At 39.4% G+C, this 22,833-nt stretch overlaps 1 protein-coding gene across 1 annotated transcript in view; it reads left to right on the forward strand.

The window, feature by feature from the left end:
• LOC117321008 (mechanosensory protein 2-like) overlaps positions 1-22,833 on the forward strand; it is a 101,646-nt gene that overhangs the window by 55,747 nt on the left and 23,066 nt on the right. The gene's annotated exons all lie outside the window — the stretch shown is intronic.

Below are 22,833 nucleotides of genomic sequence, written 5' to 3' on the forward strand. Positions count from 1 at the left end.
CTGTATAAACCAGACCCTGTATAGTGTGGTGGCCTGTATAAACCAGACCCCTGTATAGTGTTGTGACCTGTATAAACCAGACCCTGTATAGTGTGGTGACCTGTATAAACCAGAACCTGTGTAGTGTTTGACCTGTATAAACCAGACTCTGTATAGTGTGGTGACCTGTATAAACCAGACCCTGTATAGTGTGGTGACCTGTATAAACCAGACCCTGTATAGTGTGGTGACCTGTATAAACCAGACCCTGTATAGTGTGGTGACCTGTATAAACCAGACCATGTATAGTGTGGTGACCTGTATAAACCAGACCCTGTATAATGTGGTGACCTGTATAAACCAGACCCTGTATAGTGTGGTGACCTGTATAAACCAGACCCTGTATAGTGTGGTGACCTGTATAAACCAGACCCTGTATAGTGTGGTGACCTGTATAAACCAGACCAAGTAAAGTGTAGTGACCTATATAAACCAGACCCTGTATAGTGTGGTGACCTGTATAAACCAGACCCTGTATAGTGTGGTGACCTGTATAAACCAGACCCCTGTATAGTGTGGTGACCTGTATAAACCAGACCCTGTATAGTGTTGTGACCTGTATAAACCAGACCCTGTGTAGTGTGGTGACCTATATAAACCAGACCCTGTATAGTGTGGTGACCTATATAAACCAGACCCTGTATAGTGTGGTGACCTGTATAAACCAGACCATGTATGGTGTGGTGACCTATATAAACCAGATCCTGTATAGTGTGGTGACCTGTATAAACCAGACCCTGTATAGTGTGGTGACCTATATAAACCAGACCCTGTATAGTGTTGTGACCTATATAAACCAGACCCTGTATAGTGTGGTGACCTATATAAACCATACCCTGTATAGTGTGGTGACCTGTATTAACCAGACCCTGTATAGTGTGGTGACCTGTATAAACCAGACCATGTATAGTGTGGTGACCTGTATAAACCAGACCCTGTATAGTGTGGTGACCTGTATAAACCAGACCCTGTATAGTGTGGTGACCTATATAAACCAGACCCTGTATAGTGTGGTGACCTATATAAACCAGACCCTGTATAGTGTGGTGACCTGTTTAAACCAGACCCTGTATTGTGTGGTGACCTGTATAAACCAGACCCTATATAGTGTGGTGACCTGTATAAACCAGACCCTGTATAGTGTGGTGGCCTGTATAAACCAGACCCCTGTATAGTGTTGTGACCTGTATAAACCAGACCCTGTATAGTGTGGTGACCTGTATAAACCATACCCTGTATAGTGTGGTGACCTGTATTAACCAGACCCTGTATAGTGTGGTGACCTGTATAAACCAGACCCTGTATATGTGGTGACCTGTATAAACCAGACCCTGTATAGTGTGGTGACCTGTATAAACCAGACCCTGTATAGTGTGGTGACCTATATAAACCAGACCCTGTATAGTGTGGTGACCTGTATAAACCAGACCCTGTATAGTGTGGTGACCTGTTTAAACCAGACCCTGTATTGTGTGGTGACCTGTATAAACCAGACCCTGTATAGTGTGGTGACCTGTATAAACCAGACCCTGTATAGTGTGGTGACCTGTATAAACCAGACCCTGTATAGTGTGGTGACCTGTATAAACCAGACTCTGTATAGTGTGGTGACCTGTATTAACCAGACCCTGTATAGTGTGGTGACCTGTATAAACCAGACCCTGTATAGTGTGGTGACCTGTATAAACCAGACCCTGTATACTGTGGTGACCTATATAAACCAGACCCCTGTATAGTGTGGTGACCTGTATAAACCAGACCCTGTATAATGTGGTGACCTGTATAAACCAGACCCTGTATTGTGTGGTGACCTGTATTAACCAGACCCTGTATAGTGTTGTGTCATGTATAAACTAGACCCTGTATAATGTTTTGACCTGTATAAACCAGACCCTGTATAGTGTGGTGACCTGTATAAACCAGACCCTGCATAGTGTAGTGACCTGTATAAACAAGACCCTGTATAGTGTGGTGACCTATATAAACCAGACCCTGTATAGTGTGGTGACCTGTATAAACCAGACCCTGTATATTGTGGTGACCTATATAAACCAGACCCTGTATAGTGTTTGACTTGTATAAACCAGACCCTGTATAGTGTGGTGACCTATGTAAACCAGACCCTGTATAGTGTTGTGACCTGTATAAACCAGACCCTGTATAGTGTGGTGACCTGTATAAACCAGACCCTGTATAGTGTTGTGACCTATGTAAACCAGACCCTGTATAATGAGGTGACCTGTATAAACCAGACCCTGTATAGTGTGGTGACCTATATAAACCAGACCCTGTATAATGTGGTGACCTGTATAAACCAGACCCTGTATAGTGTGGTGACCTATATAAACCAGACCCTGTATAGTGTGGTGACCTGTTTAAACCAGACCCTGTATTGTGTGGTGACCTGTATAAACCAGACCCTATATAGTGTGGTGACCTGTATAAACCAGACCCTGTATAGTGTGGTGGCCTGTATAAACCAGACCCCTGTATAGTGTTGTGACCTGTATAAACCAGACCCTGTATAGTGTGGTGACCTGTATAAACCATACCCTGTATAGTGTGGTGACCTGTATTAACCAGACCCTGTATAGTGTGGTGACCTGTATAAACCAGACCCTGTATATGTGGTGACCTGTATAAACCAGACCCTGTATAGTGTGGTGACCTGTATAAACCAGACCCTGTATAGTGTGGTGACCTATATAAACCAGACCCTGTATAGTGTGGTGACCTGTATAAACCAGACCCTGTATAGTGTGGTGACCTGTTTAAACCAGACCCTGTATTGTGTGGTGACCTGTATAAACCAGACCCTATATAGTGTGGTGACCTGTATAAACCAGACCCTGTATAGTGTGGTGACCTGTATAAACCAGACCCTGTATAGTGTGGTGACCTGTATAAACCAGACTCTGTATAGTGTGGTGACCTGTATTAACCAGACCCTGTATAGTGTGGTGACCTGTATAAACCAGACCCTGTATAGTGTTTGACCTGTATAAACCAGACCCTGTATACTGTGGTGACCTATATAAACCAGACCCCTGTATAGTGTGGTGACCTGTATAAACCAGACCCTGTATAATGTGGTGACCTGTATAAACCAGACCCTGTATTGTGTGGTGACCTGTATTAACCAGACCCTGTATAGTGTTGTGTCATGTATAAACTAGACCCTGTATAATGTTTTGACCTGTATAAACCAGACCCTGTATAGTGTGGTGACCTGTATAAACCAGACCCTGCATAGTGTAGTGACCTGTATAAACAAGACCCTGTATAGTGTGGTGACCTATATAAACCAGACCCTGTATAGTGTGGTGACCTGTATAAACCAGACCCTGTATATTGTGGTGACCTATATAAACCAGACCCTGTATAGTGTTTGACTTGTATAAACCAGACCCTGTATAGTGTGGTGACCTATGTAAACCAGACCCTGTATAGTGTTGTGACCTGTATAAACCAGACCCTGTATAGTGTGGTGACCTGTATAAACCAGACCCTGTATAGTGTGGTGACCTGTATAAACCAGACCCTGTATAGTGTGGTGGCCTGTATAAACCAGACCCCTGTATAGTGTTGTGACCTGTATAAACCAGACCCTGTATAGTGTGGTGACCTGTATAAACCAGACCCTGTATAGTGTGGTGACCTGTATAAACCAGACCCTGTATAGTGTGGTGACCTGTATAAACCAGACCCTGTATAGTGTGGTGACCTGTATAAACCAGACCCTGTATAGTGTGGTGACCTGTATAAACCAGACCCTGTATAGTGTGGTGACCTGTATAAACCAGACCATGTATAGTGTGGTGACCTGTATAAACCAGACCCTGTATATGTGGTGACCTGTATAAACCAGACCCTGTATAGTGTGGTGACCTGTATAAACCAGACCCTGTATAGTGTGGTGACCTGTATAAACCAGACCCTGTATAGTGTGGTGACCTATATAAACCAGACCCTGTATAGTGTGGTGACCTGTATAAACCAGACCCTGTATAGTGTGGTGACCTGTATAAACCAGACCCTGTATAAGTGTGGTGACCTGTATAAAACCAGACCCTGTATAGTGTGGTGACCTGTATAAACCAGACCCTGTATAGTGTGGTGACCTGTATAAACCAGACCCTGTATAGTGTGGTGACCTGTATAAACCAGACCCTGTATAGTGTGGGACCTGTATAAACCGACCCTGTATAGTGTGGGTGACCTGTATAAACCAGACCCTGTTATGTGTGGTGACCTGTATAACCAGACCCCTGTATAGTGTGGTGACCTGATATAAACCAGACCCTGTATAGTGTGGGACCTATATAAACCAGACCCTGTATAGTGTGGTGACCTAGTATAACCAGACCCCTGTATAGTGTGGTGACCGTGTTATTAACCAGACCCTGTATAGTGTGGTGACCTGTATTAACCAGACCCTGTATAGTGTGGTGACCTGTATAAACCAGACCCTGTATAGTGTGGTGACCTGTATAAACCAGACCCTGTATAGTGTGGTGACCTATATAAACCAGACCCTGTATAGTGTGGTGACCTATATAAACCAGACCCTGTATAGTGTGGTGACCTATATAAACCAGACCCTGTATAGTGTGGTGACCTGTATAAACCAGACCCTGTATAGTGTGGTGACCTGTATAAACCAGACCCTGTATAGTGTGGTGACCTGTATAAACCAGACCCTAGGTATATGTGTTTGACCTATGTAAACCAGAACCCGGGTATAATGAGGTGACCTGTATAACCATAACTCCTTTATAGTGTGGTGACCTTATAAAACCAGACCCTGTATAATGTGGTGACCTGTAATAAACCAGACCCGTATAGTGTGGTGACCTTAGAAACCAGACCTGTATAGTGTGGGTGACCTGTTTAAAACCGACCCGGTATTGTTTTGGTGACCTTATAAACCAGACCCTATATAGTGTGGTGACCTTGTCCATAAACAACTAGTAAGTGGAGTGACCTTTAACATACCCTGTATATGGGTGACCGTAAACCATTGTATAGTGTGGTGACTTAGTAAACAACTGTAAGTGGTGACTGTATAACATGAGTATGGGTGTTAATACACTTATTTTGAATTAAGACCTTATGGGTTAATACCAGCCCCTAAATTTACGAAAAAACGTATAAGTGGTGACGTAAAACCAGATGTTTGTGTGGGCTTTTAACAGATTTGTTGTGGTCGTATACTAGACCGTAAATGTTGCATCACGTTAGTTCCTTATAAAACAGACTGCTAGTAGTACCTGTAAAACCCTTGTTGTCTTAAAACTGATTGTGTACTGATACCAGCCCGTAATTTGGTGACAATAAACAGACCCTGATATGTTTGTTCAGCTTAATTGTGCCTTTAACAGACCATTTTGACCTATAAAAAGACCTGAATGTGGTGACTGTTAAACCAGACCCTTATATGTTGACCCATGTAAACCAGACCCTGTATAATGAGGTGACCTGTATAAACCAGACCCTGTATAGTGTGGTGACCTATATAAACCAGACCCTGTATAATGTGGTGACCTGTATAAACCAGACCCTGTATAGTGTGGTGACCTATATAAACCAGACCCTGTATAGTGTGGTGACCTGTTTAAACCAGACCCTGTATTGTGTGGTGACCTGTATAAACCAGACCCTATATAGTGTGGTGACCTGTATAAACCAGACCCTGTATAGTGTGGTGGCCTGTATAAACCAGACCCCTGTATAGTGTTGTGACCTGTATAAACCAGACCCTGTATAGTGTGGTGACCTGTATAAACCATACCCTGTATAGTGTGGTGACCTGTATTAACCAGACCCTGTATAGTGTGGTGACCTGTATAAACCAGACCCTGTATATGTGGTGACCTGTATAAACCAGACCCTGTATAGTGTGGTGACCTGTATAAACCAGACCCTGTATAGTGTGGTGACCTATATAAACCAGACCCTGTATAGTGTGGTGACCTGTATAAACCAGACCCTGTATAGTGTGGTGACCTGTTTAAACCAGACCCTGTATTGTGTGGTGACCTGTATAAACCAGACCCTGTATAGTGTGGTGACCTGTATAAACCAGACCCTGTATAGTGTGGTGACCTGTATAAACCAGACCCTGTATAGTGTGGTGACCTGTATAAACCAGACCCTGTATAGTGTGGTGACCTGTATAAACCAGACCCTGTATAGTGTGGTGACCTGTATAAACCAGACCCTGTATAGTGTTTGACCTGTATAAACCAGACCCTGTATACTGTGGTGACCTATATAAACCAGACCCCTGTATAGTGTGGTGACCTGTATAAACCAGACCCTGTATAATGTGGTGACCTGTATAAACCAGACCCTGTATTGTGTGGTGACCTGTATTAACCAGACCCTGTATAGTGTTGTGTCATGTATAAACTAGACCCTGTATAATGTTTTGACCTGTATAAACCAGACCCTGTATAGTGTGGTGACCTGTATAAACCAGACCCTGCATAGTGTAGTGACCTGTATAAACAAGACCCTGTATAGTGTGGTGACCTATATAAACCAGACCCTGTATAGTGTGGTGACCTGTATAAACCAGACCCTGTATATTGTGGTGACCTGTATAAACCAGACCCTGTATAGTGTTTGACTTGTATAAACCAGACCCTGTATAGTGTGGTGACCTATGTAAACCAGACCCTGTATAGTGTTGTGACCTGTATAAACCAGACCCTGTATAGTGTGGTGACCTGTATAAACCAGACCCTGTATAGTGTTGTGACCTATGTAAACCAGACCCTGTATAATGAGGTGACCTGTATAAACCAGACCCTGTATAGTGTGGTGACCTATATAAACCAGACCCTGTATAATGTGGTGACCTGTATAAACCAGACCCTGTATAGTGTGGTGACCTATATAAACCAGACCCTATATAGTGTGGTGACCTGTATAAACCAGACCATGTATAGTGTGGTGACCTGTATTAACCAGATCCTGTATACTATGGTGACCTGTATAAACAAGACCCCTGTATAGTGTGGTGACCTGTATAAACCAGATCCTGTATAGTGTGGTGACCTGTATAAACCAGACCCTGTATAGTGTGGTGACCTGTATAAACCAGACCCTGTATAGTGTGGTGACCTGTATAAACCAGACCCTGTATAGTGTTTGACTTGTATAAACCAGACCCCTGTATAATGAGGTGACCTGTATAAACCAGACCCTGTATAGTGTGGTGACCTATATAAACTATACCCTGTATAGTGTGGTGACCTGTATAAACCAGACCCTGTATAGTGTGGTGACCTATATAAACTAGACCCTGTATACTATGGTGACCTGTATAAACAAGACCCCTGTATAGTGTGGTGACCTGTATAAACCAGACCCTGTATAGTGTGGTGACCTATATAAACCAGACCCTGTATAGTGTGGTGACCTGTATAAACCAGACCCTGTATAGTGTTTTGACCTGTATAAACCAGACCCTGTATAGTGTGGTGACCTGTATAAACCAGACCCTGTATAGTGTGGTGACCTGTATAAACCAGACCCTGTATAGTGTGGTGACCTGTATAAACCAGACTCTGTATAGTGTGGTGACCTGTATAAACCAGACCCTGTATAGTGTGGTGACCTGTATAAACAAGACCCCTGTATAATGTGGTGACCTTTATAAACCAGACCCTGTATAGTGTGGTGACCTGTATAAACCAGACCCTGTATAGTGTGGTGACCTATATAAACCAGACCATGTATAGTGTGGTGACCTATATAAACCAGACCCTGTATAGTGTGGTGACCTGTATAAACCAGACCCTGTATAGTGTGGTGACCTGTATAAACCAGACCCCTGTATAGTGTGGTGACCTGTATAAACCAGACCCTGTATAGTGTGGTGACCTATATAAACCAGATCCTGTATAGTGTGGTGACCTATATAAACCAGACCCTGTATAGTGTGGTGACCTGTATAAACCAGACCCTGTATAGTGTGGTGACCTATATAAACCAGACCATGTATAGTGTGGTGACCTATATAAACCAGACCCTGTATAGTGTGGTGACCTGTATAAACCAGACCCTGTATAGTGTGGTGACCTATATAAACCAGACCCTGTATAGTGTGGTGACCTATATAAACCAGACCCTGTATATAGTGTTGTGACCTTAATAAACCAGACCATGTATAGTGTGGTGACCTGTATAAACCAGACCCTGTATAGTGTTTGACCTGTATAAACCAGACTATGTATAGTGTGGTGACTTGAATAAACCAGAGCCTCTATAGTCTAGTGACCTGTATATACCAGACGACCTCTGTAGTCTAGTGACCTGTATAAACCAGAACCTCTGTAGTCTAGTGACCTTTATAAACATTACCCTGTATAGTGTGGTGATTTGTATAAACCAGAACTTCTCTAGTCTAGTGACCTATAAACAAGACCCTTTGTACATACAAAATGTATAGTTACACAGAGTGGTTTGTATCAAATAAGTTCTTAAATATCTCTTTACCATGAATTGAAATGGTTTTTGAAGGTTTCACTGTAAACTGAAAAACTATCACTGGAGTATATAGTTATAGGATAGTTGGACATCTGTACTATTACATGTACCAGATATCTGTGATAGGAATAGTTCCTTTATTAAAAAACTACACCTATAATACAGGTACTAATACAGCATGTTATTGTCAAAGTAATTACTGGTACACTGCATGGAGCTGATCCTCTAACATTACCCTAGTTACTTATAGGATAAAGAGAAATTGTATAGTAATTATGAAATACATTTAACAGTCAGTGTACTAAGCTAAAGAGTATACAGTTTTAATTACATTATATTTGAAATATCAATTGTACGTATCTCTGAGGTTTAATTTCCTCAGCTGTTTTTGAAAATTTACGAAAAAACAGAGAAGCTTGGATGTAACGTAATTAGCAGCCATGATTGTGTTGATGTGGGTGCAGAACAGATTTCCTGTGGTCGTTATCTCTCAGAAAGTACACATGATTGCATTCAACGTTTAGTCTCCATTACTGATCAACAAGAATGTCTGCATTCAAGTCGTAATAATTCTCCTTTGTAATTTCTGAAATGATCGTCCTATTGCATGACCAGCAATTCTCCAATTATTCAGTTGAACAATTAAATGATGAGCCTGAAATATTTATTCAGACTTAACCTTTGTCTTTATAACAGCCATGAAATCAAATATAGAAATGGACATCTGATGTTCATTGTTTTACACTGAAGGCCATGCCAAGGTAAAAAACTTCACATAACGGTCTTGTTTGATTTTCTGATAAATTCAGCCTAATTTGATGATTGACCTTAAACATGCGTTAATAGTTACCAGGCTCTGAGTGATGTGTGGATGCTAGATACTGGAGGTTTATACATATTGATACTGAAAGTAAGAAATGGAATATAACTGATTCCGATAGTTATATGTGGCATATTGTGGAGGTAGACCAGGCTAATATTTCTGGTGGTATGTTGGTAAAAGCTATTTTTGATTTTTGATAAAAAATAAAGATTTTGAAATCTTTTTATAATGGCTGGTAAAAGTAGGCTTAAAAATGGTTAGGTCAACTGTTTACAGTTTAGACCTTAGAAATGCTTTTTTTTTGCTTTTTCCTCAGAATGAGGTGACACACAAGGACACTCAAATGATGTTTTACTTCTCTGATGATCTCTTACAAACAAATAATGTTGAAAATGATACCCATTCATATTACCTGTAAGAATAAGGGAAATAAATAAAGATTTTTCAACATTTCTATGATAAAAGAATATTGAGATTCAATAAGACATATTTCTGACAGTACAAGTTGAACTGTCCATGAATGCTAATACTACATCCATGCTGATTTGGTTTAGAAATAATGGTGCCAAAATCAGAGGAGGATTGGTAGCGAACACTAATTCTGGCAGGAGGCATTCCAAAAATGAGGATGTTTTTGTAAATTAAAACCACAAGGTGATTCTGTTTCTGGCAAGTTAATGCTGAACTCTAATGAACCAACACAACTGGTTTACAGACCTTTGGTGTTAGAAATCTTTGGTTTAAATTAACTTGACATCACTGTGTGATCTGTGTATCCCTGATGTTGATTTGTGGGTGTAATTTAGACTGTAGGCAACAATCTATAGTATTTTATATGTGTGGGTATTATATATAGTTATATACATGTAAGTCATTGAGTTTTAACATCACCACACCTGGAGGCCATCACTGTCAAATACGTTGTTTGTCCAACTCACAACTACAGATTTAGGAGGTTTTTTGGAGTGAAGGTTGTGCAGAGAATTTGTTGTGTTATATTTGAAGCATGTGTAGACCACCATCTCTGTCTGTTTCTCCTAAAGGATGTGACAACACTACAAGTTACAAGTCTGGAAAAGTGCCAGCAGGCGGAAGATTTAGTCTTATAACTGGGTATGTTTACAGGATTAAATCGAGACCTGGGATGTTTATTATATGGAGACTTAATAGCTGTTTTAAGGACCTTGGGTAGCACTGCCCCAGAATTGTTTGTCCAAGGGTACCACTGCCCCAGAATTGTTTGTCCTAGGGAACCACTACCCCAGAATTGTTTGTCCTAGGATACCACTGCCCCAGGATACCACTGCCCCCAAAATTGTTGTCCTAGGGTACCACTGCCCCAGAATAGTTTTCCTAGGGTACCACTGCCCCAGAATTGTTTGTCCTAGGGAACCACTACCCCAGGATACCACTGCCCCCAAAATTGTTTGTCCTAGGGTACCACTGCCCCAGAATTGTTTGTCCTAGGGTACCACTACCCCAGAATTGTTTGTCCTAGGGTACCACTGCCCTAGGGTACCACCGCCCCCAAAATTGTTTGTCCTAGGGTACCACTGTCCTAGGGTACCACTGCCCCAGTATTGTTTGTCCTAGGGTACCACTGTCCTAGGGTACCACCGCCCCAGTATTGTTTGTCCTAGGGTACCACTGTCCTAGGGTACCACTGCCCTAGGGTACCACTACCCCAGAATTGTTTGTCCAGGAGGTGTTCTGTCTGAGAGTTCTACAGAGTTTGACCTGAAGTCCCTCCATCTCAGAGTTATATAGAGTTTGACCTTAGGTCCCTCATTCTCAAAGTTGTACAGAGTTTGACCTTAGGTCCCTCATTCTCAAAGTTGTACAGAGTTTGACCTGAAGTCCCTCCATCTCAGAGTTGAACAGAGTTTGACTGAGGTCCCTCCATCTCAGAGTTGTACAGAGTTTGACCTTAGGTCCCTCCATCTCAGAGTTGTACAGAGTTTGACCTTAGGTCCCTCCATCTCAAAGTTGTACAGAGTTTGACCTTAGGTCACTCCATATCAGAGTTGTACAGAGTTTGACCTTAGGTTCCACCATCTCAAAGTTGTACAGAGTTTGACCTTAGGTCACTCCATCTCAGAGTTATACAGAGTTTGACCTTAGGTTCCTCCATCCCAGAGTTATACAGAGTTTGACCTTAGGTTCCTCCATCCCAGAGTTATACAGAGTTTGACCTTAGGTCCCTCCATCTCAGAGTTATACAGAGTTTGACCTTAGGTCCCTCCATCTCAGAGTTATACAGAGTTTGACCTTAGGTCCCTCCATCTCAGAGTTATACAGAGTTTGACCTTAGGTCCCTCCATCTCAGAGTTATACAGAGTTTGACCTTAGGTCCCTCCATCTCTGAGTTGTACAGAGTTTGACCTTAAGCTCCTCCATCTCAAAGTTGTACAGAGTTTGACCTTAAGCTCCTCCATCTCAAAGTTGTACAGAGTTTGACCTTAAGTTCCTCCATCTCAGAGTTATACAGCGTTTGACCCTAGGTTCCCTGTGACTTTCGGAGTTGCTTGACCTAGGGTCTCACTGTCCTAGATATATTGTCCTGCTGTCCAGGAGTTGTTTGACCTTTGGTTCGCACCCTCCTAGTGGTGTACAGAGTATGACCTTAGGTCACCCGTTCCAAAGTTATTTGGCTTATAAGGATTCCAGCTAGTGTGCACCCAAGGTGTTTAGCTAGTCTGACTGTCCTATTTATCTGTCTCCCCCAAGTCTCAGCATTCTCTCCAGCCATGTGAACTGTGTCATTGGTTTATACATGTACATGTACCTGACATCATCATTAGCCCCACTATAGACAATATACTATCTATGGTACAGGAATTAGTCTGTATTGAACTGACTCGCTTGGTTTTAGGATGGATTTGTCTACAATCAGGTAAGATATTTCTTCTCCCAGGCCAGTACAAATCAAAACGATTTGGGTAGAAACTACAACCCAATAGTGTGTCCATGAGGACAAGGTAAACTATTTCTGAAGTGGTAGGACATTGATTTCATTTCAGAAAAGTAAACTCTGCAATGATTCATGATAATATATAATTATACAACTATATACAATGATACAATATATGTATACAACTATATACAATGATACAGAATACTTATACAGCTATATACAATGATACAATATACTTATACAACTATATACAATGATACAGGATACTTATACAACTTTCTACCACAATACCCTGTGTTATTCAACTCTCAGACCATCAGTTAATCATTACAGCTGTTGATTAACAATCTGTTTATACCACACATGGTATAAACTCTGTACTCTGTACTCGTAAGTTATTTTTTAAAAGTTGCAAAAAACACTCGCTAAAGCTCCTGTCTTTTTGTCACTTTAAAAAAATAACTTACTCGTGTGAAATAAATTCCATATCTCACAACCATTCGTTGTGTAACCTCTACATATGCAATGATACAGGATACTTATACAACTACATGTATATACAATAATACGGATACAGGATACTTCTCAAACTTGGTTTGATGTTTATGTTTCAATTGAAGTTTTCAGACATGGAGTTTATAATTTTTCATTTGTGGTGTGGGATGTCTGAATCAGCAGATTGATCTCACAGATTAACGTTGCCTGCCATAGAAAACATTCACTGCCAGCACACTACTTTTTTTTTCTGAATTAGATCAATGTCGATATGACAGGTCCCTGAAATACGGAGAAGCTAGCTGATCCTGATTTTGACTATCTCCAGGGATTGTAGCATTGATTTTAGCATGTTGTGTCAGAACCAAAAACTCAAGCTTGAAAATTTGAACTCTGTATCTATAATCTGCAGTTTGTTACAATAAAATTCTATGAAATGAAAATACAACATTAATTCCCTCATGTGGCATATAATCCTTCTCTCGTATTGTGATTAGTGCTGTTAGGAATGTAAGACAATCAGGTCGGCCGATTTAGTTATGCTGACTGAATAAATAAAAATAACTGAAATTTACAATGTTAAATCTGGATAGAATAAGGCCATATAGGCATATACATGTATATCGGAGTCCTGAAGGATTCATTTGATCTTGTTTATTCATTGGATCAATATTGACAATATCTGAATACAATTATGTGTATAGAAATATATTTTAATATACCAGAGTCTCTGCTGTGTACAATATCATTTTGTACAAGAGTCTCTGCTGTGTACAATATCACAATGTACCAGAGTCTCTGTTGTGTACAATATTACAATGTACCAAAGTCTCTGTTGTGTACAATATTACAATGTACCAAAGTCTCTGCTGTGTACAATATCACAATGTACCAAAGTCTCTGTTGTGTACAATACTACAATGTACCAAAGTCTCTGTTGTGTACAATACTACAATATACCAAAGTCTCTGTTGTGTACAATATCACATTGTACAAGAGTCTCTGTTGTGTACAATACTACAATGTACCAAAGTCTCTGTTGTGTACAATACTACAATGTACCAAAGTCTCTGTTGGGTACAATACTGCAATGTACCAAAGTCTCTGTTGTGTACAATGCTACAATGTACCAAAGTCACTGTTGGGTACAATACTGCAATGTACCAAAGTCTCTGTTGTGTACAATATTACAATGTACCAAAGTCTCTGTTGTTTACAATATTACAATGTACCAAAGTCTCTGTTGGGTACAATACTGCAATGTACCAAAGTCTCTGTTGTGTACAATATTACAATGTACCAAAGTCTCTATTGTTTACAATACTACAATGTACCAAAGTCTCTGTTGTGTACAATACTACAATGTACCAAAGTCTCTGTTGTGTACAATATTACAATATACCAAAGTCTCTGTTGTGTACAATACTACAATGTACCAAAGTCTCTGTTGGGTACAATACTGCAATGTACCAAAGTCTCTATTGTCTACAATACCACTTTGTACAAGAGTCTCTGTTGTGTACAATACTATTTTGTACCAAAGTCTCTGTTGTATACAATATCACATTGTACCAGAGTCTCTATTATGTATAATATTACATTGCATGTCAGGGTCTCTGTTGTGATCCGGAAGGGTTGTTTGAGGAAGCAGACAGACGGTTTTACTTTTCCCCTAGATTGAAGTACAGAGTGTATCAGATTTACCCCAACTAAATTGATTTAATATTGTTACCTAATAGAGGCAATGTTCCTGAGATATCACAAAATATCCCAGTGTCTCCACAGACATCTTTCTACCCTCTAACCAATCAGAAGTAGAATATCAAAGATAAATCCAGATGTTCAAAGTTGGAGGGATACTAAAAAAAACAACAAAAACAACAAAAGCACAAATCAATCTATGCTGAATCAAGTTATTTCAGTTGATATTGAGAGCTAGGATCTCAGAATAAAAGACATTTGTCTGCAGTGATGGAGGTTTCTAACCTGACAAAATCACAGAGAAATCCATTAGTTGGGAGTCTGTTAGACATGAGTTTTGTAACCAGCTGACAGAAACATTCCCACATTTCTAAACTGAATAAAATCATATTGATTTTTGCATTAGATTGTAAGGCTTTTTTAAAAATCCAGTTATTATATAATTTAGTGTATACTTATTGATATTTTAGCTCCACAATAGTCGCTATCAAATGAAAATTCACATTACCTCATATGTTACATTGGTATTCTACTGTACAAATGTAACATACAGCTAATATATTTTGACATTGTCTATCCCTCTGACTCCAAAGTGTATGAATTCCTCTGATGATATAGGTTATGCCAGTAAATGTTTTCCTTTTCTCTATTTATCTCCCAATAACTGACAAATTTCTGTCAGACTAGAATTAACTATGTAAAAAAATGAATCTGATAGAGAAATTTTGATCTCATATCTGGACAAGCAATCAGTACTGAAATGTATGGTGGCATATTTCTGCCATCGTGTTATTTTAGGTCGCGTTACGGTAACACGACTTGTCGAGATAATGATGTCGACAAGTCGTGTTATTAACACGGCAAGTCGTGTTATTATGACGACCTGTCGCGATAATTTATCACGACCGGTCAAGTTAGGTTATCGCGGATCTCGACCTAAAATGTGCTTTTGCCCAGATATGCCATCTACTTATGTTGTCGAGATAGGTTATAAATGGACACCCAGCCGTCTCGGGTTTAAGATATTTTAAATATAACCGACACAAACAAATTTGTGTGATTGATTTGCAGATACTCCATATATATTTTAATGGTTAAAAATAGCTTTGAATTGATACTGATGACTTTCAGGTTTTTTCAAAACTATTAACAAGTTATTGATTTCCACAGGCATTTAACTATATATATATATCTATATAGGTTGGTATGCAACATTTGATCATTGAAAACATTCCTTTGTAGAACACATTATATGGTTCATTTTTGGGTTTAAATTCTGTTTCTTCAGATTTTGATTGGAATTAAAATTTTATTGAACATTAACTTTTGTTTTAATTTTATTCCAATGTGTTTTGTAATTTCTTTCCATACCTTTTAGATTTGCTTTAAAAAAAAAAAATGAAATCATACAGGTCACCATTTTGGATAAATAATCAGACTGTGAGTATTTTATTGAGGTACTGTACAGTAAGGAAATAAAATTGATGGATAATTTAGTTATGATTGAATACGTTTTAGAATTTTTAATATTTATTAAACATAATGTGTGCTCTGTCCAATGTTGTTTTTGACAATATTCAGATCTGAAGTATTATTTGACCCCAAAATTTTTGTTCTATTTTTCCCTTTTTTTTTTGAAAAATTTTTTTCCAAAAAGTTGAAAAATTTTAAAATTGGCCCCTTTTTTTTCTGTTTTTTTGGGATCAAAAAGGGGGGTTTTAGGCCAAAGGGTTTTAACCCCTTTTTTTGGGGGTTTTTTTTTGGGTCCTTTTTTTTCCCTTTTTTTTTTCTTATTTTTTTTTTTTTTTTTTTTTTTTTTTTTTTTTTTTTTTTTTTTTTTTTTTTTTTTTTTTTTTTTTTTTTTTTTTTTTTTTTTTTTTTTTTTTTTTTTTTTTTTTTTTTTTTTTTTTTTTTTTTTTTTTTTTTTTTTTTTTTTTTTTTTTTTTTTTTTTTTTTTTTTTTTTAAATTTTCCCATCCCTGAAAAGGGGACGTTTTCATTTTTGGGTCTGTAAATTTTTAACCTATTCCCGAAAAGGAAGGGGGCCATACGGGGAAAACCTTGGTGGTCCCGCGGAAATATTCCCGTGTGTATTTTTAAACCGGTTTTTTAAAATCAGGGGGCCCTTTTAAAATTTAAAGGAAAAAAAACCAAAAGCCCTTTCCCGAAAATAAATTCTAGGTCGTGTTAAGGCATTTTAAAAAAATTTTAAAATATGCCCCAAAAATTTTGAAAAAAATTTTCCCCAAATTTCCCAAAATGAAAAAGGGTGTTTCCTAGCCCCAGGTTTTTTCCCTGTTTGGGTAATTTCCCCCTTTTAAATGAATAACCCCTTTTTATCAAAAACCCCCAAAATTTTTTAAACCTATTGGTGGGTATCTGTCTGATAGGATTTTATAAACCCTTTGGGTTTTATCCTGTTTTTTGGATTTTTTAAAACCTAGTTTTTTGTAGCCCCCTTTGATAATTGTTATAATAGGTGGGTCGGTTTTTTTTTTATATTGATGAAGGATTTTATAAAACTATGGGGGTGCCTGCCCATTTTTTAAAACCATTGGGGGAGCCCTTTTTAAAATTTTTTAAACCTATGGGGGGTACCCCTGTTGGTGGGGAATTTTTCCAGGGGTTTGGGCCCCTTTTCTTTTAGGATGTTATAAACCTTTTTGGGGTGCCCCGGTCTATAGGTTTTAAATTTTGGAGTCGTCATTAACCGGATGTTATAATCCCCAGTTGGGGGGTAGCTTCTGAAGTTTTTATAAAACCAAAAGGGGACCGTCAAATAGACCTTTGTAAATTACCTTAGGGGGGTAACCCGATAAAAAAATTGTTATAATAACAAATTGGGGGATTTTGATGGGATTTTAAATCCCTAGTGGGTTAGTTTGATAAAATTTATTCAATCCTAGTGGTTGGTAGTCCTGTCTGATAGGATTGTATAATACCTAGTGGTGGTAGTCCTGTCTGATAGGATTGTTATAATAACCTAAGTGGTGGTAGTCCTGTCTGATAGGATTGTTCTAATACCTAGGTGGTGGTAGTCCTGTCTGATATACAGGATTTTATAATACCTAGATGGTGGTTAGTCCTGTCTGATTAGGCTGTTATATACACCTTAGTGATGGTGTCCTGTCCTGATATGTAGACCAGGATTGTTATAATACCTAGTGGTGGTAGTCCTGTCTGATAGGATTGTTATAATACCTAGTGGTGGTAGTCCTGTCTGATAGGATTGTTATAATACCTAGTGGTGGTAGTCCTGTCTGATAGGATTGTTATAATACCTAGTGGTGGTAGTCCTGTCTGATAGGATTGTTATAATACCTAGTGGTGGTAGTCCTGTCTGATAGGATTGTTATAATACCTAGTGGTGGTAGTCCTGTCTGATAGGATTGTTATAATACCTAGTGGTGGTAGTCCTGTCTGATAGGATTGTTATAATACCTAGTGGTGGTAGTCCTGTCTGATAGGATTGTTATAATACCTAGTGGTGGTAGTCCTGTCTGATAGGATTGTTATAATACCTAGTGGTGGTAGTCCTGTCTGACAGACCAGGATTGTTATAATACCTAGTGGTGGTAGTCCTGTCTGATAGGATTGTTATAATACCTAGTGGTGGTAGTCCTGTCTGATAGGATTGTTATAATACCTAGTGGTGGTAGTCCTGTCTGATAGGATTGTTATAATACCTAGTGGTGGTAGTCCTGTCTGATAGGATTGTTATAATACCTAGTGGTGGTAGTCCTGTCTGATAGGATTGTTATAATACCTAGTGGTGGTAGTCCTGTCTGATAGGATTGTTATAATACCTAGTGGTGGTAGTCCTGTCTGATAGGATTGTTATAATACCTAGTGGTGGTAGTCCTGTCTGATAGGATTGTTATAATACCTAGTGGTGGTAGTCCTGTCTGATAGGATTGTTATAATACCTAGTGGTGGTAGTCCTGTCTGATAGGATTGTTATAATACCTAGTGGTGGTAGTCCTGTCTGATAGGATTGTTATAATACCTAGTGGTGGTAGTCCTGTCTGATAGACAGGATTGTTATAATACCTAGTGGTGGTAGTCCTGTCTGATAGGATTGTTATAATACCTAGTGGTGGTAGTCCTGTCTGATAGGATTGTTATAATACCTAGTGGTGGTAGTCCTGTCTGATAGGATTGTTATAATACCTAGTGGTGGTAGTCCTGTCTGATAGGATTGTTATAATACCTAGTGGTGGTAGTCCTGTCTGATAGGATTGTTATAATACCTAGTGGTGGTAGTCCTGTCTGATAGGATTGTTATAATACCTAGTGGTGGTAGTCCTGTCTGATAGACCAGGATTGTTATAATACCTAGTGGTGGTAGTCCTGTCTGATAGGATTGTTATAATACCTAGTGGTGGTAGTCCTGTCTGATAGGATTGTTATAATACCTAGTGGTGGTAGTCCTGTCTGATAGGATTGTTATAATACCTAGTGGTGGTAGTCCTGTCTGATAGGATTGTTATAATACCTAGTGGTGGTAGTCCTGTCTGATAGGATTGTTATAATACCTAGTGGTGGTAGTCCTGTCTGATAGGATTGTTATAATACCTAGTGGTGGTAGTCCTGTCTGATAGGATTGTTATAATACCTAGTGGTGGTAGTCCTGTCTGATAGGATTGTTATAATACCTAGTGGTGGTAGTCCTGTCTGATAGGATTGTTATAATACCTAGTGGTGGTAGTCCTGTCTGATAGGATTGTTATAATACCTAGTGGTGGTAGTCCTGTCTGATAGGATTGTTATAATACCTAGTGGTGGTAGTCCTGTCTGATAGGATTGTTATAATACCTAGTGGTGGTAGTCCTGTCTGATAGGATTGTTATAATACCTAGTGGTGGTAGTCCTGTCTGATAGGATTGTTATAATACCTAGTGGTGGTAGTCCTGTCTGATAGGATTGTTATAATACCTAGTGGTGGTAGTCCTGTCTGATAGGATTGTTATAATACCTAGTGGTGGTAGTCCTGTCTGATAGGATTGTTATAATACCTAGTGGTGGTAGTCCTGTCTGATAGGATTGTTATAATACCTAGTGGTGGTAGTCCTGTCTGATAGGATTGTTATAATACCTAGTGGTGGTAGTCCTGTCTGATAGGATTGTTATAATACCTAGTGGTGGTAGTCCTGTCTGATAGGATTGTTATAATACCTAGTGGTGGTAGTCCTGTCTGATAGGATTGTTATAATACCTAGTGGTGGTAGTCCTGTCTGATAGGATTGTTATAATACCTAGTGGTGGTAGTCCTGTCTGATAGGATTGTTATAATACCTAGTGGTGGTAGTCCTGTCTGATAGGATTGTTATAATACCTAGTGGTGGTAGTCCTGTCTGATAGGATTGTTATAATACCTAGTGGTGGTAGTCCTGTCTGATAGGATTGTTATAATACCTAGTGGTGGTAGTCCTGTCTGATAGGATTGTTATAATACCTAGTGGTGGTAGTCCTGTCTGATAGGATTGTTATAATACCTAGTGGTGGTAGTCCTGTCTGATAGGATTGTTATAATACCTAGTGGTGGTAGTCCTGTCTGATAGGATTGTTATAATACCTAGTGGTGGTAGTCCTGTCTGATAGGATTGTTATAATACCTAGTGGTGGTAGTCCTGTCTGATAGGATTGTTATAATACCTAGTGGTGGTAGTCCTGTCTGATAGGATTGTTATAATACCTAGTGGTGGTAGTCCTGTCTGATAGGATTGTTATAATACCTAGTGGTGGTAGTCCTGTCTGATAGCAGGATTGTTATAATACCTAGTGGTGGTAGTCCTGTCTGATAGGATTGTTATAATACCTAGTGGTGGTAGTCCTGTCTGATAGGATTGTTATAATACCTAGTGGTGGTAGTCCTGTCTGATAGGATTGTTATAATACCTAGTGGTGGTAGTCCTGTCTGATAGGATTGTTATAATACCTAGTGGTGGTAGTCCTGTCTGATAGGATTGTTATAATACCTAGTGGTGGTAGTCCTGTCTGATAGGATTGTTATAATACCTAGTGGTGGTAGTCCTGTCTGATAGATTGGTATTCCTGTCTGATAGGATTGTTATAATACCTAGTGGTGGTAGTCCTGTCTGATAGGATTGTTATAATACCTAGTGGTGGTAGTCCTGTCTGATAGGATTGTTATAATACCTAGTGGTGGTAGTCCTGTCTGATAGGATTGTTATAATACCTAGTGGTGGTAGTCCTGTCTGATAGGATTGTTATAATACCTAGTGGTGGTAGTCCTGTCTGATAGGATTGTTATAATACCTAGTGGTGGTAGTCCTGTCTGATAGGATTGTTATAATACCTAGTGGTGGTAGTCCTGTCTGATAGGATTGTTATAATACCTAGTGGTGGTAGTCCTGTCTGATAGGATTGTTATAATACCTAGTGGTGGTAGTCCTGTCTGATAGGATTGTTATAATACCTAGTGGTGGTAGTCCTGTCTGATAGGATTGTTATAATACCTAGTGGTGGTAGTCCTGTCTGATAGGATTGTTATAATACCTAGTGGTGGTAGTCCTAGTCTGATAGGATTGTTATAATACCTAGTGGTGGTAGTCCTGTCTGATAGGATTGTTATAATACCTAGTGGTGGTAGTCCTGTCTGATAGGATTGTTATAATACCTAGTGGTGGTAGTCCTTGTCTGATAGGATGTATATACCTAGTGGTGGTAAGTCCTGTCTGATAGGATTGTTATAATACCTAGTGGTGGTAGTCCTGTCTGATAGGATTGTTATAATACCTAGTGGTGGTAGTCCTGTCTGATAGGATTGTTATAATACCTAGTGGTGGTAGTCCTGTCTGATAGGATTGTTATAATACCTAGTGGTGGTAGTCCTGTCTGATAGGATTGTTATAATACCTAGTGGTGGTAGTCCTGTCTGATAGGATTGTTATAATACCTAGTGGTGGTAGTCCTGTCTGATAGGATTGTTATAATACCTAGTGGTGGTAGTCCTGTCTGATAGGATTGTTATAATACCTAGTGGTGGTAGTCCTGTCTGATAGGATTGTTATAATACCTAGTGGTGGTAGTCCTGTCTGATAGACCAGGATTGTTATAATACCTAGTGGTGGTAGTCCTGTCTGATAGGATTGTTATAATACCTAGTGGTGGTAGTCCTGTCTGATAGGATTGTTATAATACCTAGTGGTGGTAGTCCTGTCTGATAGGATTGTTATAATACCTAGTGGTGGTAGTCCTGTCTGATAGGATTGTTATAATACCTAGTGGTGGTAGTCCTGTCTGATAGGATTGTTATAATACCTAGTGGTGGTAGTCCTGTCTGATAGGATTGTTATAATACCTAGTGGTGGTAGTCCTGTATGATAGGATTGTTATAATACCTAGTGGTGGTAGTCCTGTCTGATAGGATTGTTATAATACCTAGTGGTGGTAGTCCTGTCTGATAGGATTGTTATAATACCTAGTGGTGGTAGTCCTGTCTGATAGGATTGTTATAATACCTAGTGGTGGTAGTCCTGTCTGATAGGATTGTTATAATACCTAGTGGTGGTAGTCCTGTCTGATAGCCAGGATTGTTATAATACCTAGTGGTGGTAGTCCTGTCTGATAGGATTGTTATAATACCTAGTGGTGGTAGTCCTGTCTGATAGGATTGTTATAATACCTAGTGGTGGTAGTCCTGTCTGATAGGATTGTTATAATACCTAGTGGTGGTAGTCCTGTCTGATAGGATTGTTATAATACCTAGTGGTGGTAGTCCTGTCTGATAGGATTGTTATAATACCTAGTGGTGGTAGTCCTGTCTGATAGGATTGTTATAATACCTAGTGGTGGTAGTCCTGTCTGATAGGATTGTTATAATACCTAGTGGTGGTAGTCCTGTCTGATAGGATTGTTATAATACCTAGTGGTGGTAGTCCTGTCTGATAGGATTGTTATAATACCTAGTGGTGGTAGTCCTGTCTGATAGGATTGTTATAATACCTAGTGGTGGTAGTCCTGTCTGATAGGATTGTTATAATACCTAGTGGTGGTAGTCCTGTCTGATAGGATTGTTATAATACCTAGTGGTGGTAGTCCTGTCTGATAGGATTGTTATAATACCTAGTGGTGGTAGTCCTGTCTGATAGGATTGTTATAATACCTAGTGGTGGTAGTCCTGTCTGATAGGATTGTTATAATACCTAGTAGTGGTGGTAGTCCTGTCTGATAGGATTGTTATAATACCTAGTGGTGGTAGTCCTGTCTGATAGGATTGTTATAATACCTAGTGGTGGTAGTCCTGTCTGATAGGATTGTTATAATACCTAGTGGTGGTAGTCCTGTCTGATAGGATTGTTATAATACCTAGTGGTGGTAGTCCTGTCTGATAGGATTGTTAT

The sequence above is a fragment of the Pecten maximus genome, chromosome 2, assembly GCF_902652985.1.
Source record: "Pecten maximus chromosome 2, xPecMax1.1, whole genome shotgun sequence".
Classification (NCBI taxonomy): domain Eukaryota; kingdom Metazoa; phylum Mollusca; class Bivalvia; order Pectinida; family Pectinidae; genus Pecten; species Pecten maximus.